This window comes from Aquarana catesbeiana, linkage group LG04 (genome assembly GCF_042186555.1).
Source record: "Aquarana catesbeiana isolate 2022-GZ linkage group LG04, ASM4218655v1, whole genome shotgun sequence".
Lineage (NCBI taxonomy): Eukaryota > Metazoa > Chordata > Amphibia > Anura > Ranidae > Aquarana > Aquarana catesbeiana.
In genome coordinates this window covers 333,686,721-333,712,115 of record NC_133327.1, presented here as the reverse complement: position 1 = coordinate 333,712,115, position 25,395 = coordinate 333,686,721, and positions in this window count along the sequence as shown.

Sequence of the window (25,395 nt, the reverse complement as noted above, 5' to 3'; positions counted from 1 at the left end):
AGCCATCCACAACCTGGCCCCCAGCTACATCTCTAACCTAGTCACAAAATACCAACCTAATTGTTCTCTTCGCTCCTCCCAAGACCTCCTGCTCTCAAACTCCCTTGTCACCTCATCCCATGCTCGCCTTCAGGACTTCTCCAGAGTCTCTCCCATCCTCTGGAATGCTCTACCCCAATCCGTCCGATTTTCTCCTACTTTATCCACTTTCAGATGATCCCTGAAAACTCATGTCTTCAGAGAAAAAATAACAAGTATAGGCGCAATCACTCAGAATTCTCACAGGATCAAATCTACATAAGTTAATGAATCAAAATCGGTCAGATGGTGAAAAATGGGAAGTAACAATCCGTGTAGCAAGCACAAACCAATAGTCTATGTAGTGCTGCTAGTAGAGTGGGGGGGTAAAAACGTCCAGAAGGAGCAAGCAGGGCTGCCATCATAGTAGGAGAGAAACCATGTTCCTGAGGCTGAAAAACAACAAGTGGAGAGGTGCCTCTGGGTGCAGTCATTTTTATAAGTTTAAAATGCTTTAATAAAACATAGATAAACTCACATTGCAGCAGTAAAAACAGGCATGATAGTACAAGTCATGGATGGCGCTCCCAATCCTGTGCCTGAGGACAGTCTCTGCAGTGGATGTATTGACAGCTCTTCCGGATGTGATAAGCCGGCTTCAGACAATGGAGGAGCGGCCTCAGAACGAGGCTTGTAACACACGAGACAGCTGGCTGCAGGGGGATGACGTCATCAGTGGTAGATGCGTTTCTTGGGCATGCGCGCTTTGATGGTTAGCAAGCCACGCCCCTTTCTCAACAGACAAGTCTACTCACCATGCAGGGAAGTTAAATAGGGACTGGGGGAGGGAACGGGGTGGGGAAGGGAGGAGAAAGGACGGGGAACAGGAGATATATACAAAGCCCAATACTATTAGCTGTGGTCAGTGACATGAATGGGCGAAAACGGAAAACGGAAGAGGGCTATGAGTGTCACCATGGAGAAATGGAAAATGTGTGACCAAGGGATAGAAAAAAAGAGAAAGAGGGGGGGAGAAGAAGAGGGGGGGGGGAAGAAGAGGGGGAGGAGGGGGGAGAAGAAGAGGGGGAGGAGGGGGGAGAAGAAGAGGGGGAGGAGGGGGGAGGAGGGGTGAGGGGGAAAGAAAGAATAGTGCAGAATACCCTAAACGGAGGAAAGAAAAAGAGAAGAGGAAAGGAAGAAGGGGGGAGGAAAAGAGGAGGACAAAGGGGAAAGAGAATGGGTAGACCAGACTAGCAAACACCCATGGCACATGTCTGGAGGTCGATATCTAGAACATCTAAATATATAAATCAGGTCTAACGGGATAATGTGAAAAGGATAATAATCATAAAAAATCATAAAAAATTATGTATATGAAACAGTAAATATACAGGATGTGTATATATACAACATGTGTATAAAATACACTAAAGTATACCGATTCTACAAGAAATATAAATAAAATTACATAACATAACTACTGACTATGCACATCATAGTAATAAAATTCTAACAGTAGAAAAATGTGCATGTATATATTAAAATTATATATATTGGCTGACAAAAGTGAGTGAGGTGGACTGGTGTAATAAATATGGAAATTGGGGTATATAATGAATAAGTAAAATCAGATAATTATAAACGAAAAAAGAAGAAAGAAGGACCAGGAGAGCCATAAATTCCGAAAATTGTGGATAATGGATAAAGGCAAAGGGATATATATATGTATTATTATAAAAAATAAACAATGAAAATCTATGCACTATATTTCAACAATGGAAATGAAAGAGGGGGAAGAGAAATGGTACCAAGTTTTACAGTATAGTGGAAATTTTTATTCCTTCGTTCATACCCCCAAGTGAAAGAACATCTAACTGATAAATCCAGAACGTTTCACGGACACAGTTTCTTGAAACGTTCTGCAGCTGGTAGAGATCTGGGGATTTGTTCATTGACCCACACTTGTAACCCTGCGGTGGATTTCTGATGAGCTTGGGAAAAATGTTTTTGTCACACTGTGTGCCACCTTCAGAGGATCGATCCCACCCTCAATGGATCTCTGATGTTCACCGAACCTAGTCCTAAGTGCTCGTATCGTGCGGCCTACATACAGTAGGCCACAAGGGCAGGATAATCCCAAAATCGGATAGAATAGATCACAAAATCGAAGGAGCAGTTGTAAAAATCTTTCAACATGGGAGTGACCCCCTTGGTGGTAAACGACTTCTGGCCATGATGAACGAATCTACAAGTTTTACACAACGGTTTACGACACTGGAACATCCCAACTAGTGGGATGAGTACAGGCTTGTTGTGAGAGCTGTGTCTCGATCGGATTTTACTGGGGGCTATTTTCATTTTGAGATTAGGGGCTCTGCGATATGTGACCTTAGGTTTTTCAGAAATATAAGGTTTTAGCAATGGATCTTGTAGTAGTATATCCCAATGATCCGCTAGGATTTTTTCCATTTTTTTGAATTGGTAGTGGAAAGTGGTGGTGAACCGTACTGTATGATGATCAAGGTCCCAGGATTGTTTCGGTAGTCTGCCTTTTAGATAGTGCTTAAAAGCTTGATCAGTAAGAACTGGAGGGTAGTCCTTGTCTTTGAACTTGTTTTTAAGCAGGGTACTCTGGTCGACGTAATCACATTCTCTGGTACAGTTCTGTCTTAATCGACAGAACTGTCCCTTTGGAATGTTGTTGATCCATTGCGGGAGATGGCAACTTTTATAGTGCAAAAATGAATTTCCCGCAGTCGGTTTGACATAGTTTTTGGAAACAATGGTGGAAGTGGCTACGTCGGCACCTAACTCCAGATCGAGAAAGGGCAGTGTGTCAAGACTAGCAGCAAAGGTGAAGGATAAGCCATACTGGTTGTCGTTACAATATTTAACAAAATCATTGATCACATCGACATCATCCCAAATGATGACGATGTCGTCGATGTAACGACTGAAAAACACAATGTGGCGTGCATATGGGTTGTTGTGAAGAATGTGTAGATTCTCCCAATAGCCCATGGCCAAGTTGGCATAAGAGGGCGCAAAGTTTGCCCCCATGGCTGTTCCCTGTATTTGGACATAAAAATCTTCATCAAATTGGAAGTAATTGTGCGTTAGACAGTACGAAGTGGCTTCCAAAATGAATGCCGCCTGGCGAGGATTGATGAAGGGATCTTTCGCTAGAAAGTGCTCGAGTGCCATTAAGCCAAAGGCATGAGGGATCGATGTGTACAGTGAGTTCACATCAAGTGAGAGCCATGTATAGGCTTCAGAGAAGCCTATCTGGCCCCCACCTAACAACTGTACATTTATCTTCTCAATCAGCACATCACCCACAGTTATTACCTCTTGTAACTCTTGACCTTCCCTCTTAGAAGGCTTCCTCACCCATGGATAATCCAGATTTGCCATTAGCAATATCAGTGCCTGAGCATGCTGATATCGCTAATGATATCGCTAATGGCAAATCTGGATTATCCATGGGCGAGGAAGCCGTGCAGATGTCCCCTTCCCCACCATGTGTTGATGACATCTGACAAGACACATCTTTCAGAACCAGTGGTTACTAAGCCTTTTTGACTTGTCTGGCGTACGCCATTACAGGTCAACTAGTTCCGGTAAGCCTCCTCTACTTCTGGTGTTGGCCTCGGCACTGATGTACAATCTATACACACTTGTGGTCTTCTTTCTACCTATTCGTCAGATCTGGTGCAATCATCCATCTGTGAATTTGGGAGTTTTTTCCACCATCTGACCACTCATCACCCCCATAGAACTATGCTGATGTTTTCTTCACTATTTTTTCTACACAATATGGACAGTTACTATTTATGATTTTACTTTGTTTGATGTTTGTTTTATGTAACCAGTATTGGTTTCTTACCACTGGCACATGTGATCACTAACCTTTTTTATTGCTTATCTTAATTTTTAATTTTTCATGCGATTAACACGGTTTAATTATTTGTCATTTATCCATATTATGGTCATACATGTTTTGGTAGCAATCACTATTTTTGTATGCACATACGTATTGCGATACACACGTTTGTAAATGTGAATTATAGCGCTACACTTTTATTATTTTTATATATTACTTACCTTTAGTCTATAGGTGTGTTGGCTGCTATTTTTTTCCCTTTTTTTCAGTTTAAACGCAGCGCTGTACTTTATTCTTTATTTTTGTTCTTCCCTCTTAGATTGTAAGCTCTAAGGAGCAGGGCCCTCCCATTCCTACTGTATTAAAGTGTATTGTATTTGTACTGTCTACCCTCAAGTTGTAAAGTGCTAAGTAAACTGTTGGCGCTATATAAATCCTGAATAATAATAATAATAATATATAGCATCTTTAATTCAGTGATCACTGTGAATCCAAGTACAGTCTAATTTACCCAGGTAGATTGTTGGCTGTTTATTCTCAACTTATTGGGTCAGTTACTCTGCTTTACCATACAAAGTTTCTTTGCATGCCATCAAACATCAAAGAGCTAGCTGAAGATTAGGGATGAGCCGAACACCCCCTGTTCGGTTGGCACCAGAACTTGCGAACATGCAAAAAATTTGTTCGAACACACGAACACCGTTAAAGTCTATGAGACACGAACATGAATAATCAAAAGTGCTAATTTTAAAGGCTTATATGCATGGTATTGTCATAAAAAGTGTTTGGGGACCTGGGTCCTGCCCCAGGGGACAAGGATCAATGCAAAAAAAGTTTTAAAAACGGACGTTTTTTCGGGAGCAGTGATTTTAATAATGCTTAAAGTGAAACAATAAAAGTGTAATATGCCTTTAAATTTCGTACCTGGGGGGTGTCTATAGTATGCCTGTAAAGGGGCACATGGTTCCTGTGTTTAGAACAGTCTGACAGCCAAATGACATTTCAAAGGAAAAAAATTCATTTAAATTACTCGCGGCTATTAATGAATTGCCGGTCCGACAATACACATAAAAGTTAATTGATAAAAACGGCATGGGAATTCCCCACAGGGGAACCCCGAACCAAAATTTAAAAATCTGGTATGGATATTAAGGGGAACCCTGGACAAAATAAAAAAAAAAAATGGTGTGGGGTCCCCCTCAAAATCTATACCAGACCCTTCAGGTCTGGTATGGTTTTTAAGGAGAACCCCGTTCCAAAATTAAAAAAAAAATGGTGTGGGGTCCCGGGGGAATGCCACATGGGGAATGCCACAGGGAAGTCCCGTCAAGTCACCGTGCATCAGAGGGGGCGGGGTCACCGAGTGGCCCACCCCCCCATTATTTAAGAACCGTCAGAAGAGGAGAAGCGTCACACAGCGGGAGCCTCCCTCCATGCCGTCATGGATGCGGAGCAGCCCAAAAAGAAGATGAAGAGAAGAAGATGAAGAGAAGAAGATGAAGAGAGAAGCGTCACACAGCGGGAGCCTCCCTCCATGCCATCATGGATGCGGAGTGGCCCGGAGAAGAAGGGAAGAAGACGCCAACACCGCAGAGGAAGATGCCGGATGAGAACACCAGAGGAAGAACCAGAAGAACCAGAAGAAGAAGAAGATGGAGGAAGAAACCGAAGGAAGATAGAAGAAAAAAGAAAGAAGATAGAAGAAAGAAGAAACATTTAAATAAAGGAATTGTCAAAAACTATCTCGTCATTTTTAACATTTTTGACACTTTTTTAGTGAAATGATAGGGGTACAAGTACCCCCTTACCATTTCACACAGGGGGGAGGGCCGGGATCTGGGGGTCCCCTTGTTAAAGGGGGCTTCCAGATTCCGATAAGCCCCCCGCCCGCAGACCCCCACAACCACCGGCCAGGGTTGTGGGGATGAGGCCCTTGTCCTCATCAACATGGGGACAAGGTGTTTTGGGGGGCTACCCCAAAGCACCCTCCCAATGTTGAGGGCATGTGGCCTGGTATGGTTCAGGAGGGGGGGCGCTCTCTCCTCCCCCCCTCTTTTCCTGCAACCTGCCAGGTTGCGTGCTCAGATAAGGGTCTGGTATGGATTTTTGGGGGGACCCCACGCCGTTTTTTTAAAATTTTGGCACGGGGTTCCCCTTAATATCCATACCAGACCTGAAGGGCCTGGTATGGAATTTAGAGGGACCCCCCACGTCATTTTTTTAAAAAAATTTTTGTTCGGGTTACCCTGTGGGGAATTCCCATGCCATTTTTATCAATTAACTTTTATGTGTATTGTCGGACCGGCAATTCATTAATAGCCGCGAGTAGTTTAAATGTCTTTTTTTCCTTTGAAATGTCATTTTGCTGTCAGACTGTTCTAAACACGGGAAACATGCGCCCCTTTACAGGCATACTATAGACACCCCCCAGGTACGAAATTGAAAGGGATATTACACTTTTATTGTTTTACTTTAAGCATTATTAAAATCACTGCTCCCGAAAAAAACACCCGTTTTAAAACTTTTTTTTGCATTGATCCATGTCCCCTGGGGCAGGACCCAGGTCCCCAAACACTTTTTATGACAATACCATGAATATAAGCCTTTAAAATTCGCACTTTTGATTTCTCCCATAGACTTTTAAAGGGTGTTCCGCGGCATTCGAATTTGCCACGAACACCCCAAATTGTTCACTGTTCGGCGAACTTGCGAACAGCCGATGTTTGAGTCAAACATGAGTTTGACTCGAACTCGAAGCTCATCCCTACTGAAGATCAACAGGATTGCCACACAGCAACACAGGACTACTTTCACCTCCCTCCCCACTTCAGGGATTTATTTCATTAAAGCTCCTAGAGTTATATTTCACCAAGAACTCTCTGAAAGAGCAAGCTGAATTGCAACACAGTTCTTTTGCTAAAAGTTGTGTTTGTTATTTACTGTTCTGCATTTATATGTGAAAGAGCAGTAGATAGGGGTCTGACACTCATAAGAGCCATTCCTCTGCTGTACTGTAGCCTGTTCACATAAATATTATATGCACTCAGTTGAGCACAAGGATTATAGTGTTCACTGCTGAATGTTTGGATCTCATCTTATCTTGGATCTCAAGTAATTGTTATTTAGTTATAGGTGACATTTCTGTGTGAGACAACATTTTAAAGTGTAAACCTGAGTTTGACTCTTTGATTGTTTTCCCTTTCATTTCATTAAATACATTTTGCTGATTTAATCAATTCTTTGTATTTCCTTCTTATTGTTGTCATTTGAAGGGGAAGGTAAAAAAATGTATGAACCCAGGGTGTCAGAGGGAACAGAGGACTTACAGGGTCAGGGCAACCAGGGGGTATTGATTTATCTTGCGACCCTCAAGAGGGCAGTGCTCCAACTATATACTTGTTAAATTTAAAGGAGATTGTTTAGAGATTGACTGTTCACATTGTGAAGTGTGTGGCATGGTTTACTCAACCGTCAAACAAACTAATGTGCCACAACTTGGTTCTCCAGGAACAGATTATTGTTACAATTAAATATATGTATTTTTTTACTGTTTTGAAGAATAACTTCACATAAAAAATGTATAGCAGTGTTGTACAGGTTTGAGGTTAGAATTTGCCTCCTCCACAATCCTTGAACAGAGAACAGTTCAAACTGTACTGTGTCAGCATGTGAAACCAAGGGCTGATTACATAAAGACATGCTGTATACCTCACAAGTGAGCTAGAGATAGAGATTTGAAAAACAAAAGAATTGCTTAAAATCCAACTCTAGGCAGCAGAAACAGTTAACCTTGCAGTATACCCCTCCCCCCCCCCTGCAGGAGTTAGATGCGCAACCAGTCTATACAACCTGTCCCTTAAAGCCAATCCTTTTAGATTCTTTTCTGGCTGAAGACTTTCTGACATCATTATGTATAATACGCAACCAGTGTCTTGCATTGCATTTGAGGACTCACCCTCATCCCATGAAGTCAGAGAGACAGTTGCTGGAAGAATGACAAATTGCGTGTATGCAAGTAGTAATGCTGATTTCAAACCATCTAGACAAAATAAACATTTAAGTCTTGCAGTGCTGGGGAAGTTCAGCTTTAAAGCACATCTATACTCAAAAATAAAAATTTAATATATTGCATCTTACCAGTTCTTTGGTGTGACGGCTGCATAAACTTTCTTTTTTTCACGTTTTTTTTAACCTGATGATGCTGCCAGTAACACACTTGCTAGTATTGTAGTGGAGAGCCCATTTAATTCCCATGTTTAGATGCAGACACAAGCCTTTTAACTGCATTTTCTTGGGTTCCTGTCATGCCCAACAAATATGAAATAGGAATTTTGACTTACAGACTAGATTCGAACAGCACATGCTACATCCGGATAATGGAGAGAAATCTCCCTAAGGTGCTGTGTATCAGGATAAAAAGAAGGGAGGACAATGTATGAGCAAGGTGAAAAGAAGAAACCACCTTGGGAAGAAATTAAGCCTTGGGTCGCAAAACATCTTGTTCTTGTGATGGACAAGAAAAGGGTTCTTTACAGTTTAAGGCCATAAACTGAAAAAGGTGTTGGCAATAAGGAAGAGTAGTGCCGTGTACACACAAGCGGAATGTTCAACAGAAAAAGTCTGACGGGAGCTTTTCATCGTATATTCCGATCCTGTATATGCCCCATCGGACTTTTTACATCGAAAATTCAGACGGACCTTGAAAGAGAACATGTTCTAAATTTTTCCGACTGAACCAATTCCTATCGGGAAAACCGCTCGTCTGTATGCTGTTCCGACTTACCAAAAATGCATGCTCTGAAGCAAGTACGAGACAGAAGCTATTGGCTACTGGCTATTGAACTTCCATTTTCTAGTCCCATCCTATGTGTTGTATGTCACCGCATTCTGGATGGTCGGAATTTGGTTTGATCGTGTGTATGCAAGACAGCTTGAGTGGAATTCCATCAGAACTCCGTCAGAAAAACCTTCAGAGTTTATTCCGACAGGAAAACGGGTCGTTTGTACAGGGCATAAGAGTAGACAGAGAAATATTCTTGGTAGGTTTAAAGGACAGTTTCTGACGAATCAACAAAACTTGGCTGAGATCCTTTGGTGTCACTGGGGGATGTACAGAGGGAAAAATATGAGTGAAATCCTGTCTGAAGGCCTTCAATAAGGAGTGAGTGTCAAGCTTCCTCTGAGAAAGGAACCTCTAGACCTGAAATTTGACCTTTGATGGTACTCAAGGCCAAATGTTGATACAGACCACACTGAAAAAAGACAGGAGTCATCCCATGACAAACGCCAACCCCTCAGGACCAGGACTTCAACAACTAGGCCATTGATAATGTCCTATTAACACATCTACCTGGGCCAGTTTGGTGCAATGAGAATCACTGGATAAGCCTGTATCCTGTAGGCATTTTGATTCCTGGACCTGGACACCAACCTGTAACAGATGTCTTGAAACGTATTGGTCCATGATCACTCTCTGGAGTCCAGACATTGGAAGGAAGTCCATCTACCAATATTTAATGCCTAGGATGTGCACAGCAGATAGGGGTGGAATGTTATCTTCTGCCCAAGTGAGGAACAGATCTGGTTCCTCCCTGATGTTTGATGCAACTCACTGCTGTGGCACTGTCTGACTGAATCCTGATTGGATGATCTCACAGTAGAGGGTTCCAGCAATAACGGAATTGTGAGAGCTCCACAAAATTGATTGGGGAATGAGATTCCTCATTTCCCTTGAACTGAGAGAGTTTTGAGCACTCTTTCCTTGGCATCCATTGTGGGAACCTTCCAGTAGGAGGAAGGATTTCCCCAGCAACATCACTGCACTTGTGAAACACTAGGCTAGAGCAAGCTAGGTTTTGTAGGTCAGGTGAATGCAGTATTCTAGAAACTGAGCCTGCCATTACCATGCTGCCAAAATGTTAACTTCAACAAATAAGGGAGGATGTACTCTTTCGCATCTGACCAACTGGGGACAAAAACATCATTTTTTTTTAATGCTTGTGACTCTTATGTTCTGTCTAGCTCACTAATACATTTATATGCATATATGGAGAAAGCTTTTTATTAGTTATTATGAGTATACAGGATTTATATAGAGCCAATAGTTTGTGCAGAGCTTTACAATATAAAGGCAGACCGCACAGTTACAATACAATAAAACACAAAACTCATAACAGCTTACAATTTACTAGAGTGGGACAAGTGTTACAAAAGTTAAGCTGATGAGTTGATGGCAGAATTAAAAGTTCAGTTGTTAGTTGGAGGTGGGATAGGCTACCCTGAAGAAATGAGTTTTCAGGGATTGCCTAAAGGTGGGCAGTGTAGGAGATAACCAGACAAATTGAGGTAGTGAGTTCCAGAGGATAGGAGAGGCTCTGGAGAAGTCCTGAAGATGAGCATGGGATGATGAGACAAGAGAGCTAGAGAGCAGAAGGTCTTGAGAGGAGTCGAGAGATCGGGTAGGTCGATATTTGGAGAGAAAAGAGGTGATGTAGCTCAGGGCAGAGTTGTGAATGGCTGTCTGTATTGAAACTTTACTCATATTGGGGAAAGCTCTGGTACCTGTTTAAGTTATAATTTGTGGCTCCTTGGAGACAGGAGAGAGGAAAAGTGGTTTATAGTCTAGGGACTGAAACCCAGGCTGAAAATAGGTGCTGTGATGTGCTGGGTTTTAGCGAGTGCAGCCAAGCCCTTCAGGAGCCACTGTGATTCTGCCTGTAGCTAGTAGAAGGCAACAATTACTCTCTTTCTCTCTCCCTATATCCATATACAGTGCCTTGAAAAAGTATTCATACTCCTTGAGATATTCCACGTTTTGTTATATTATAACCAAAAACGGAAATGTATTTTATTGGGATTTTTTGTGATAGACCAACATGAAGTGGCACATAATTGTGAAGTGGAAGGAAAATGATAAATGGTTTTCAAACTTTTTTTCAAATAAATATCTGAAAAGTGTTGCATGCATTTGTATTCAGCCCCCCTGAGTCAATATTTTGTAGAACCACCTTTCGCTGCAATTACAGCTGCAAGTCTTTTTAGATATGTCTCTACCTGCTTTGCACATCTAGAGAGTGAAATTTTTGCCCATTCTGCTTTGCAAAATAGCTCACGCTCTGTCAGATTGGATGGAGAGCATCTGTGAACAGCAATTTTTAAGTCTTGCCACACATTCTCAATTGGATTTAGGTCTGGACTTTGACTGGACCATTTTAACACATGAATAGGCTTTGATCTAAATCATTTCATTGCAGCTCTGGCTGTATGTTTAGGGTTGTTGTCCTGCTGAAAGGTGAACCTCCGCCCCAGTCTCAAGTCTTTTGCAGACTCTAACAGGTTTTTTCTAAGATTGCCCTAAATTTGGCTATATCCATCTTCCCAGCAACTCTGACCAGCTTCCCTGTTCCTACTGAAAAAAAGCATCCCCACAACATGATGCTTCCACCACCATATTTCATGGTGGGGATGGTGTGTTCAGGTTGATGTGCAGTGTTAGTTTTCCCAACACATACTGTAGTGTTTTGCTTTTAGGCCAAAAAGTTAAATTTTGGTCTCATCTAACCAGAGCACCTTTTTCCACATTTGCTGTGTACCCCACATGGCTTCTCGCAAACTGCAAATAGGACTTCTTATGGCTTTCTTTCAACAATGGCTTTCTTCTTGCCACTCTTCCATAAAGGCCAGATTTGTGGATCGCATGACTAATAGTTATCCTTTGGACAGATAATCCCACCTGAGCTGTGGATCTCTGCAGCTCCTCCAGAGTTACCATGGGCTTCTTGGCTGCTTTTCTGATTAATGCTTTCCTTGCCCGGCCTGTCAATTTCGGTGGACAGCCATGTCTTAGTAGGTTTACAGTTGTGCCATACTCTTTCCAATTTCAGATGATCGATTGAACAGTGCTCTGTGAGATGTTCAAAACTTGAGATATTTTTTATAACCTAACCCTGCTTTAAACTTCTTCACACCTTTACCCTTGACCTGTCTGGTGTGTTCCTTGGCATTTATGATGCTGTTTGTTCACTAAGGTTCTCTAACAAACCTCTGAGGGCTTCATAGAACAGCTGTATTTATGCTGAGATTAAATTACATACAGGTGGACTCTAATTACTAATTAGGTGACTTCTGAAGACAATTGGTTCCACTAGATTTTAGTTAGTATCAGAGAAAAGGGGGCTGAATACAAATGCATGCCACACTTTTCAAATATTTATTTGTAAAAAAGTTGAAAACCATTGATCATTTTTCTTACACTTCCCAATTATGTACCACTTTGTATTGGTCTATCACATAAAATCCCAAGAAAATACATTTATGTTTTTGGTTTTAACATGACAAAATGTGGAACGTTTCAAGGGGTATGAATACTTTTTCAAGGCACTGTAATTGTATTAGTGAGCCAACAGTTTTTAATCTGAATCCAGATGGTAATATTTGGTCTGGTGGCTTTTATACAATCCACACTCTATTCTGATGGTACAGTGCCTTGCAAAAGTATTCACCCCCCTTGGCTTTTTACCTATTTTGTTACATTACAGCCTTTGGTTCAATGTTTTTTTTTAATTTGAATTATATGTGATGGATCAGAACATAATAGTCTAAGTTGGTGAAGTAAAATTGGAAAAATATATACATAAAGCTATTTTTCAGAAATAAGAAAACTGATAATTGGCATGTGCGTATGTATTCACCCCCTTTGTTATGAAGCCCATAAAAAGCTCTGGTGCAACCAATTACCTTCAGAAGTCACATAATTGGTGAAAAGATGTCCACCTGTGTGCAATCTAAGTGTCACATGATCTTTCATCACATTTACACACCTTTTTGAAAGGCCCCAAAGGCTGCAACACCTAAGCAAGAGGCACCACTAACCAAACACTGCCACGAAGACCAAAGACCTCTGTAACCAAGCAAGGGACAATGTTGTTGAGAAGTACAAGACAGGGTTAGGTTATAAAAAAAAAATCCAAATCTTTGATGATCCACAGGAGCACCATCAAATCTATCATAACCAAATGGAAACAACAGCAAACCTGCCAAGAGACGGCCGCACATCAAAAATCACGGACCGGGCAAGGGGGGCATTAATCAGAGAGACAGCACAGAGACCTAAGGTAACCCTGGAGAAGTTGCAGAGTACCACAGCAGAGACTGGAGTATCTGTACATAGGACGACAATAAGCCGTACGCTCCATAGAGTTGGGCTTTATGGCAGAGTGGCCAGAAGAAAGCCATTACTTTCAGCAAAAAAGAAAATGGCATGTTTAGAGTTTGAGAAAAGGCATGTGGGAGACTCCCAAAATGTATGGAGGAAGGTGCTCTAGTCTGATGAGACTAAAATTTAACTTTTTGGCCATCAAAGAAAATGCTATGTCTGGTGCAAACCCAACACATCACCCAAAGAGCACCATCCCCACAGTGAAACATGGTGGTGGCAGCATCATGCTGTGGGGATGCCAGGACTGGGAAACTGGTCAGAGTTGAGGGGAAAATGTATGGTGCTAAATACAGGAATATTCTTGAGCAAAACCTGTACCACTCTGTGTGTGATTTGAGGCTAGTTAGAGGTTCACCTTCCGGCAGGACAATGACCCCAAACACACTGCTAAAGCAACACTTGAGTGGTTTAAGGGGAAACGTGTAAATGTGTTGGAATGGCCTAGTCAAAGCCCAAACCTCAATCCAATAGAAAATCTGTGGTCAGGCTTAAAGATTGCTGTTCACAAGTGCAAACCATCCAACTTGAAGGAGCTGGAGCAGTTTTGTAGGGAGGAATGGGCAAAAATCCCAGTGGTAAGATGTGGCAAGCTCATAGAGACTTATCCAAAGCGACTTGGAGCTGTGATAGCCGCAAAAGGTGGCTCTACAAAGTATTGACTTTAGGGGGGTGAATAGTTATGCACATTGACTGTTTCTGTTATTTTGTCCTATTTGTTGTTTGCTTCATGATAAAATGATACAAATCCTCAAACAATCCATGTTAATTCCAATTTGTGAGGCACAAAACACGAAAAATGCCAAGGGGGTGAATGCTTTTGCAAAGTACTGTACCTAATGCTTCCCCTGTAGGTTAGGTGGTCACATTGGTGGTGTGTATTTTACCTAGAAGGATGAAGGATTTCCCACATAAGGGCCAACCTTTTTATATATTTATGTCCCTTTGAGGCATCTGTTAGGCATGTATAAAGAATGTTGACATGCAATGATCAGGAATGATATTGGGCATCATCAAGCCTAACAGCCAGAAAGCAGAGGGTGAACTGGCTCATGAACTGCAGAGTCCGGGAGCAGAGATATTTCGGATCAGGCTTAAAGTGGAGTTCCAAAAATACTCCATGCTATTAGATTAGTTCTAGCTCTGAATTCTAGTTATTTAGGATCCACCTAAACCTCTATAGGGTCTGGACAGTCCAAAGAATGTTGGCTAATAGAGCCTACGCCGAAGGTCATCCAGATGATGCACTATAGAGATGCCTTGATAACAAAGCAGAGCAAAAGCAGGGGCTAGCACCTTGGTGTAAACCTGAGGTAGAGGTGGCAGGTCAAAGAGAAGGGCAACAAACTGGTAATGCTGTTTTCCCACTACCAAACACAGGTGGCATTGATGCACCAGGGAAAATGGCATATGCAGATAAGTATCTTTGATGTCCACAGAGGCCAGAAAGTCTCCCAGATGGAGAGAAGCAATGACTAACATGTCAAATGTCATGCTGAATTTTTGTACCCAGGGAAGAGTGTTGGGTGCCTTCAGAGCCAGTATGGGGCAGATTCCCCTTTAGCTTTGGGGATAGGGAACAAGTTTGACTGGAATTTTTCCCTTTCCAAGATAATAGCTATGACCCCTTGAGAGAGAGGAGCTGCTCCAAAGCAGTGTTGAGGTCCATAAATCTTTGTGGCAATGCTGGCAAGATAGATAACATGAAGCAGGCTGGTGGAAAAGACTGAAATTCCACCTTGTAGCTTCTACACTCAAGGTTTTGGACCCTGATATCTGGAATATTCTGGGACCAGACAACTGCACAGGTCAATAAGCATCCCCTACGTTGACGAGTAGGGGTACTCTCTCCTTATTGTGAGGAGAACATGTTCTCAGATTTTGAGAACTTGGGGGTCCAGGACTTCCCAGGCTTTGCCTTAGACTTGGAGACCAGGGAGAAATGAAAGGAACTTTTCTACTCCTCATAAGTAGAGGGCTTCCCAGATTGAACTTATATTTGGAGAGCAGTCTCCTCCTCTGTGACCTCCAGATAAAATCTAGGGATTCGACAAAGAGGCATTCCCCATAAAAGGGCATACACAAGAGGCATTTCTTGCACTGAAGCTCCACAAATCAATGGTGAATAAAATGAATGGTGAAAAATATCCACTTGTCTATCAACGCAGTACAGTGGGAGCACAGGCATGAATTCCAGCTGTTTGAGGACAAGAAGATCCATTAGGATAGATCCATTATCTTGATATGTGTCAATGCACAAGGAACCCAGGGTCCGGCAAAAGAGGCAAGTTGCAGGATAGAGCCTGCAAGAGAAAATATGTCCTTGGAAGGGACTCCTATCAACAAAATAAAAAAAAGGATTTTGTTAAACAGAATGGTCAATTGCCAGGTTGCTTCATCATGTACAACATTAAATTAAAAAAATTATCAACTGAAGCTTTTCTATAAAAATACCCCCCATGTACTTTAAAAGGTGACAATGCTGTCATACTGCCTGCCCTGATCCACATGTTCCTCAGTCACTCCTCTATGGGTAGAGAAACTTAGTTTTCATGCATCAAATGAAAGATTCCCTTAGGCCTACCGTACTATTACAGCAGATAATTGAACATAATTGCCATCTGATTGGTCCATAAAATTACTGGTTTATTAGACCAAAGGGCCCAACAAGTTGCTGGTTGTATAAATGTCCTCAATATAATCATCTGTGCTTTATCTATGAGCAGAGGACAGTCCAGAAGGCAGATGCAGATCAAATAAACACATCACAAATGTTCCAATGAGGCATAAAACAGTGAGAAACGCCAGCAAGCACATATAGTGAACACAGGAACTTAAACAAACAAAGTAGGACAGCAAAAGTGCAGCAGCAAGCATAGGCGTGCGCACAGGGTGTGCCGGGTGTGCCTGGGTACACCCTAATCACCCCATGTGCATTAGCATTATCCAGGGGTGGCACTAGGTGGGTGGTTGGGGTGCCGGTGGCCAGGCCCGGATTTACTCCCTTTGCCGCCCCAAGGCCGGGTCCTTCAATGCCGCCCCCCACACCTCACACCTAAACATATCTCATGAAATTACACTGTTAAATGTTTTATGCAGAATTAAGTTCCAAAAATAAATATCAACAACAACTTCAACAATATCAACATAAAGCATATCAGTACCCATCAGTGCAGCCTCATCAGTGCCCACCAGTGCAGCCTATCAGTGCCCATCAGTGCCACCTATCAGTGCTCATTAGTTCAGCCTATCAGTGCAGCCTACCAGTGCCCATCAGTGCAGCCTACCAGTGCCGCCTATCAGTGCTGCCTATTAGTGCCCATCAGTGCTCCCTATCAGTGCAGCCAATCAGTGCAGCCAATCAGTGCAGCTCACCAGTGCCCATCAGTGCAGCCTACCAGTGCCGCCTATTAGTGCCCATCAGTGCCGCCTATCAGTGCAGCCTATCAGTGCAGCCTACCAGTGCCCATCAGTGCAGCCTACCAGTGCCGCCTATCAGTGCTCATCAGTGCAGCCTACCAGTGCCACCTATTAGTGCCCATTAGTGCTGCCTATCAGTGCAGCCTATCAGTGCAGCCTACCAGTGCCCATCAGTGCAGCCTACCAGTGCCCTCAGTGCAGCCTACCAGTGTCGCCTATCAGTGCCGCGTATCAGTGCTCATCAGTGCTCATCAGTGCCGCCTATCAGTGCTCATTAGTTCAGCCTATCAGTGCTCATTAGTTCAGCCTATCAGTGCAGCCTACCAGTGCCCATCAGTGCAGCCTACCAGTGCCGCCTATCAGTGCTCATCAGTGCAGCCTACCAGTGCCGCCTATTAGTGCCCATCAGTGCTGCCTATCAGTGCAGCCTATCAGTGCAGCCTACCAGTGCCCATCAGTGCAGCCTACCAGTGCCTATCAGTGCAGCCTACCAGTGTCACCTATCAGTGCCACCTATTAGTGCTCATCAGTGCAGCCTACCAGTGCCGCCTATCAGTGCTCATTAGTGCAGCCTATCAGTTCAGCTTACCAGTGCCCATCAGTGCAGCCTACCAGTGGCGCCTATCAGTGCTCATTAGTGCAGCCCATCAGTGCTGCCCACCAGTGCCCATCAATGCAGCCTACCAGTGCTCATCAGTGCCGCCTATCAGTGCTCATCAGTGCAGCCTACCAGTGCTGCCTATTAGTGCCCATCCGTGCCGCCTATCAGTGCTCATTAGTTCAGCCTATCAGTGCAGCCTACCAGTGCCCATCAGTGCAGCCTACCAGTGCTGCCTATCAGTGCTCATCAGTGCAGCCTACCAGTGTCGCCTATCATGAATCTATGGGACTCTACAGGAATCTATGCAAACTTATTAGACAGTCCACCACATTCAGTAAAAAATCATGTACTGCAAAGTGCTCCATGCATTCTGGAACCTATGCAAACTTATTAAACTGTCCACATTCAGTGAAAGTTCATGTACTGCAAAGTTTGCAGTACATGAAGTTTCACTGAATGTGGACAGTTTAATGGGTTTGAGCATGCATGGAGCACTTTATTGCAATATGCTCTGAAAAATTGCATTTAATCTAAGATGAGCAGTGAGCACTGCCACTTACAAAAATAAATTCAACTTACCTGCTGTCCTGGCCACCACTTGCGGGGGTTCCCATCATCCTCCTCTTTTGTTTCTTCCTACAGTGAGAGAGAGAGACCCCGCCCCCTGGGACAAGGAGAACATGGATAGGGATGTGTCACGCAGAGGAGGGTAGGCGGAGCATTAGGCGGAGCCTCCGCCTCAGTCAGTGGAATGACATACACCCGGTCTGGCCAGTCACCGCCGGGCATTTAATGGGAGCGTCATTTGCTCCCTCCCCCTGGCCAAGTCCGCCCCTACTAGCAAGTCAGTGCACGCTACTGTATTTACAAGCCGCCGGGGGCTATGTTTGTGCAGGGAGGCAGCCGTGGGAGCCGGGACTCGTGGGGACAGATCGGGGGGGTTTCATGCGGCAGGGGGGCCTAAGCCCCTGCTCTACTGCCGCCCCGAGGCCTGGCCTCGGTGGCCTTGTCGGAAATCCGGCCCTGCCGGTGGCCAGTGTAAATGCCCCCATTATATTAAAGGCTAGGTTCAACTAGAAACACATTACACCTATACTTAGGATGTAAGGTAATATGCTCCCAATCAACTGTTTCCCACCATCAGAGCCTCCTCCCTGTGACAGCAGGTGGCGTTCATGTGTGTTTGAGCTTTGGGGTGCACACCCTAATGCAATAGGCTGCGCACACCTATGGCAGCAAGTCATAGGCTTTATCAGCATAAATGTACAGTGGCTTTGTATTTTTGCTGATTACATTTTTTAATTTGTATTCCTTATTACTTATTCCTTATCAGTCAGAGTCTTTTTAAGACAGGAAATGTCCAGGTCCACATTAGATGGTCTTATCTTTTTGGAAAACCCCCCAAATTTGGGTATTGCTGGACAAACTACGTGGGAGGAGCAAAGACTTTATTCAGTTTTGGCCAAACACTGTACAACAGCAACCAAGACTATGAAAAAGTCTTAACAGACTGAGGGATTTTAAGAAAACCGGGCTCAAAACTTTTGGCATAGGTGATGCAGGTAGCTCCAAATCTAGGAATGTGCGAACTGCATCAGTAAGGACCAATATGGTATGTTTAAGTTTTGGAGTTGTGTTTGCAGGTTCAGACTCCTATTCTAACATCTCAAATAAGGATAGGGTACAATCCTGCTCATCCTCAGCTGACTGTGCAGAAGCAGCTGCAGCCCCTGGGGAAATCAGAGAAGAATTTTGGAGGAGCGGGTCCCGTGCTTTCTGAGTCAGCTAACATGGCTACAATTTTACCAATAAACTCAGACATAATAACAGAGAATTCCCTAGTTGAAAACAGAGGAGGAGTATTGCAACTCAGTCAAGGGACAGTGGTCTAGGCTATAGGTTTCAGGTCCCTTAGGGAGAACATTGCAAGAACCCCTACACTGTTAAAGATTTGTTGGTTGGGGAATTGTAAGAAATTCCTTTGTTTCACTCCTCGATACAACTCAGAAAGGCCACACCTAATCAGGTACAGGTATCTGGGCAAGTGATTTGCAGCCAGATGAGAGGCCCCTCACTGTCAGAATTGGCATGCGGGCCTAATAGCATGCAGTTATCTCAGAAATTTTAACTACTTTGGGGAGCCATTACCTAACTGCTACAAGAGTATTCCAGTTTCAGTGGAGTGCCCCTTTGTCCTCGAGTCTTGGATCCCTACAGCTTTTCATCTGTGTTACCTGAACAACCTAGAACTTCTCTGTGGTGGATGCTGTTTGTGAGAATAATTGCAAGTAGCTGCATTCTCAACTGTTTTACTGAAGTATCAATTCTAAGCTTGATTCCTTATTGTTATAGAGTTTTATAGGAACTATGCTATGCAGCCACATGTTACCCTGGTGATTAAGTCTCAGATATGTTTCTGTGAATAGCCCATATTTGTGCAGCTATCATAATCAGATTCTGCAGTGTGTGCATGTTTTCTTTTTTACAATGTTTGCTCACTATACTGTATCAGGACAATGGAAACATGAAAGGACTTCTGAAAGCCCCCCCCCCCCCCCCCATTCTTGTCTTCAATATAGATAGAAGAGGTCCTGTAGTCTTCAGAACAATATAGCGGATAACAGTGTCAGACAGTCATAGAACACAAAAATTTATCAGCTGACAAGATTTCTGAGAAGGACAATACATATTTTTTATTCTTATATAACAAAGCACTTTCAAGGATATAATTACCAGACCAAAGGGGAGCATTTAGGAGAGGTTCATTGTTGGGGTTTACATACCCTTTACATTTCCCACATTATAGTTCTCAAAGTGGTTTAAGAACGTGAGGTTGGTACTATTTTGAACTTTGTTTAATGTTGTCCTCAGGGTATATCATGTGGATGCTAGGCACATATAGATTTCACCAGATATATTTTTTGCATTCAAGTATAACAAAGCAAAACTTTTTTTTTTTCCTTTGGATAAAGTGGAGTGGAATACTTTCTAGGCTTTAATTGATGTCTGTATCCCCATCAGAGAGATTCACATCTTCTAAATGTCCTGTTTACCTTTACCACAGAGTCAAAATAAATGAAAATCCCAAATTTTGGTTATTCCCAGAACAGAGATAGAGATGACACTAGTTTACATTGTGACAACCAGGGATTCCCTCCCTTTGAGGGATTTCCTCTAACTTCCTGTTTTTGCTATGGGACAAGAATTGAAGGGACATTTATTTAGTGGGGATATAGATGGCAAGAAAAAAAAAAAATGACAGGGGTTTCAACTTCCCCTTACTCTGTCCAAAATGACAAAAAAAAAAAGTTTGCCTTTAGTTCTACTTTAATCATGCTGTAGACGTATATTATTTACATTAGGTAAGCCCCTTTCTGTGCATTGCTGAACTAACAGTTACAAATGCAGAAAAAAATTCACATTAACAAGCACTATTAGTGAGAGTATCCAAGTATTTATATACGTAAATTGTTCTCTATATATCGTGAAAACAGATGGGATCAGTAATTGGAATGCATATCAAATGAAAAATGCAATTTATAGTATGGGGTATTTATGTTTTATATGGTTTCAAAAAGCATATAAAGTAAATCATATGTAATGTACTACAGAACAGGGAATTAAGTTTTAAAAATTGGATCATTATGCTGAATCATATTGTCAGAAGTTGGTAGAACATGACCTTACTAAACAAGCCAGAAAAAAAAAACTACAAATGTTAATGAGGAACAAGACATTCTACTAAGCAAAGAAATGAATGCTTAAAAAAAGTGTAATGAAAGATACAATCTATTACAATTACAAAAAACTCTAGGAGAGATTAATTTATCATATTAATAGAAAGGTAGCAATACAATATACAGACGATATTTATGAATTTAAGTAGATCTAAACCCAGTCACTAAAATGTCACATGGGGTTTAACATGTCAATGTAGTTTCAAAAATGATTCCAGCTTTTAAAAATGCGGCTAAAATTAAAAGAATATCTGGAGTTTCTGTCATACAAGTCCTTGTTCATGCACTTCCTGTTATGAGGTGACAACTGTCTCTCAGCTGTGCTCTAGCATTGTCACCAGGAGAAGAAAGAGACCTCCATCATACCTCCATCATGTCAAATGTAGAGTATGGTGGTCCCATCCTTAGTGTCATAGAACAAAGAAGAAATACCCCCCTCAATGGGACTTTGACAGACCACCAACTCTTTATGGTAAAAAATATTATATTTAATGATATACAATAAAAAGACGTGAAGCGTCTACACAATACAAAAATACATTCCATAAAGAAACAAGACAAGAAATATACAGATATGAATCATCATGTCATATGTACTCTCTTAAGGGTGGTATACCCTAATACCCCAATATGCGGGTATTAGGGTATACCACCCTCAGGAGAGTACATATGACATGATGATTCATATCTGTATATTTCTTGTCTTGTTTCTTTATGGAATGTATTTTTGCATTGTGTAGACGCTTCATGTCTTTTTATTGTATATCATTAAATATAATATTTTTTACCATTAAGAGTTGGTGGTCTGTCAAAGTCCGATTGAGGGGAGTATTTCTTCTTTGTTCTAGCATTGTCACCATGTCACATGTGCCCCTAAAAGAGGCTAAAGGTTTACAGGCACAATGCAGGCATGGAACACTGTGGTCACTATCAGAATGCTGGTCCTGAGCAATAGGGTGCAGCAGCTGGTGGAGCGAATGCATATAAACAGGAATTGGGCTAGAGGAGATCAGTAGCGTTGAAAGGCAAAAAAGAATAAAAACAAGGGAAAAAAGTATTTTATGGAAAAAATGACAATTCTTTTAATTATACACATTGCTTTAGCAAACGAAATGTCAACTAGTTAGGGTCCAGATCTATTTAATAAAGATTCCACAAACACAAATTAGTGTCCTAAATAGGAAGGTGGAGAACTTGTTCCAAGAATCCTCTATTTTACCAATTGTTTCAATACCTAACTAAGATGCATCAGTTGGCTAGCCTATCATATGGTAACTAAAAATAGCTGCATTGGCTTGCTTAATAAAACCAGCAAGCAGGCTGTTATTTGCAACCGTTGGTGACAGCTTTGCCTGGATATTTATGGGCTACAAAGCAATTGTAATGCACATTGCATTAACAAATATAACCATGTGATAATTTTCAGTAACATGAAGAGTCTTTTTTCATGTATTCATGTATAATCAGGGTGAAGGCAATATGCCATTTTATGAACACTGGAAACTTTTATGCTGATTCACTTAACAAGTTTATACTTTTTGTCACTTGAATCTGCCAAGACATATTTTCTTCATATTCATGGAGCGTATTAACTTCAGAAATGGGGAGCTTATATGGGAGCATGTTTCTCCCCTTATTTTGCCAAATTGGAAAAAAAACAGGTGAAACAGTATTTTCTGGGGAAAGAAAACACACATAGTGTAAGTTGTTTATGAGACACAGTTCTTTAGTAAAATAAATGTCCTCCAGTTTTGATGGCCACGCTGGAATTAATGTTCTACTAATCAAATGACTGTAAAAAAAAGTTAAATCTACTGGAATCAAAGGGATTAAATTTCAGAAAGCACCAGTAACTTTACACCAGAGCTCTCTAAATAGGATATCCTTTATAGTGAAACGCTTATATGAAATTGCAGAAGCAAAGAGAAACAGTTTACTGGAGGAAAAAAGCACAGAAAACTAACACTTAACCTGGAATAACTGTTTTTGTGAGTTCAGCCTAGAATGTCCTTGTGTGTCAGAATAGAACTCTTGTAAAGGCATATGTATCATTTATCCTCAATGATCCTATATACCATAAATGGGGTGGCACACTTGAGTAAATATGAAAAGAGTGATGTTCCATGTTTTCCATCAAAAAATTCAGAAAGAAGGGTCTTGGGTAACGCTTCCTTAACCTCTTAGCACCGGCGCCTCCGGGCACTTTAGGATGTTTATGACGACGGGAGGCGGGGCTTAAGACCACATAATTGCCGTTATTGGCTGTCACAGCAATCACGTGACCTGAAAACGCAAGCTTTTGGTTAGACGATGGCAACTGTGCCGGAAGCGCACAGCGCATGCTCTCGGCGCAGGTGTATGGGCAGCAATTTACAGAGATATGCAGCCCCTTGGCCCTGAGGACCAGGGGCTGAGAGGCCACATATTTTGGTATGGCCAGTGCCAGGGGATTAAAGTGGTTCTAAAGAATAAACAATTTTTGCCTTAATGCATTCCTTGTTTAGGCATCATATTTGGCCCCTCACCCCCATTATACTTACCTGAGACCTCATTTAATCCAGAGCTGTGCATGTCTGCATCTCTTCTCTCCCCTCATTTCCATGTCTCACTAGCTTTGCTGGGGCACTGGGAGCCATTGACTCCCAGTGCTGTAAATCAAAGCCAGTAACGAGGGAGCGGGGGCATGCCTAGTCCTGTTGTCTGTGTCAATGGATGCAGCAGCTGGGGTTGGGCGCAGGTATGCATGAGTGTCCCCATGGGAAGTGGCTTCCTGTAGGGGCCCTTGACAGAGAGGAGGAGCCAGGAGTGTCAGAGGGGGACCCAGGAAGAGGAGGTTCGGGCCGCTCTATGCAATTCCTTTGCGCAGAGCAAGTAAACATAGAGTTGTTTGTTAGTTTTTTTCCTTTACAATTACTTTAAGTCCTGGATTATGCACAATTATCAAACATTTGTTTTACTTTTTAGTCTGTATATATTCCTAAATGTTGGCTATGATGATGCAAGTTGCTCTTACGATTTGAACCTAAGTTGTTATGGGCTGCATCCTTGTTTTAAAGGTTTTCCAGATGATGTTTCTCTTCATTATGTGAGGCTACATCTCTTGGCTTTTTATAGATGATTACTTATTTTTTATTTGTTTTGGATAGAAGATATTAGTTCAAAAGCATGTGACTCAATCTGTGGGTTTGTTTTAAGTGAATGTTTAGTGTATGATGATGGATGTGAAAAATAAATGTGTGCCAATGTGATACAAACAAATGCACTGCTTCTGCTATACCAATTATATGTGTATTAACTGGATTCTAAGATAATGTGAATGTTGAACTTAAACTGACTTAAACCATACTTTTATTGTTTTTTTCTTGGTTAGAGAAGGGTTAAGGCTCTATAACGCTTTCCTAGCACAGAATAAATGGTGCAGGTATGGTTTAAAGCTGAAATTGTCACGTTTGCATAATATTTATGTTATATTGCAGATGAACACAATATAGATAATAAAGCAAGAATAGTCCACGGTTTTCATTTAACTTGTTTACAGAAAGTCTTCCTCCAGTTTTACAGTTTATATACTGTCTATGATCCACATCCTTTTTCCTTGTCAAAATAGTTTTATTGAGTACAAAGATTATGTATAGATAACATTGAATAAGTAACATACATTCAATATAGGGAAGCTTGTTTACATATATAAAAACAAGACAATATATTCTAAAAGGAAATAAAGAAATAGAAGAGAAAAGAACTTTGGAGTCTTTGTTTATTTAGAAAGAATAGATTTAAAAGAATTATGTAAGTTCTGGTAGAGCATTTGCCTTATTTTATTTCTAGATAATAAAAGAGGTTATTATTCAAATATAAATTAGAGCTTCAAAATCATAGAGTAAAATAGTATAAGAAAAAGAAAGGAAAGGAGGTATAGTGGGAAAGGGGGTAGAGAAGAGGAATAAGAGAAAGAGTCCGCGAGGTCAGGCTGAAAGTCACCACATCTACCAGAGCTGGAATATAGCCTATGTCTTGTTATCTCAACTACCATGGCAGTAGAACACTTTTGTCTAGGGTTGGCATGGCATATGTAATCCAAGGCTGCCATATTAGCTCAAATCTGGGGATCGTGTCCAATTCTATTGCTATCATCTTGGCATGAGTCATATAGTAATTCATTTTAGCTTTAGCTTCATTTATATCTAATGTTGGTGATTTCCAAGATTTTGCTAAAGTCTGTTTAGCTGCTGTGAAGAGATATACCAACAATTTGAATTGGGTATGCGTTATGGATTCAGGTTTTAAGTTGAGAAGGGCCATTGCTGGATCAAAAGGGATTGTTTTCACAAACAGGTTAGTTGCAATGTTAAATATTCCCTTCCAAAATGTTTGAGCTAATGGACACGACCACCAGATGTGAAGATGTGTGCCCAGGTCTAAACATCCTCGAAAACACTGCGCCGAATAGTTCTGTCCACATTTTGCTACTCTAGTAGGTACTAGATACCAACGTGTCAAAACTTTATAATTAGCCTCAATC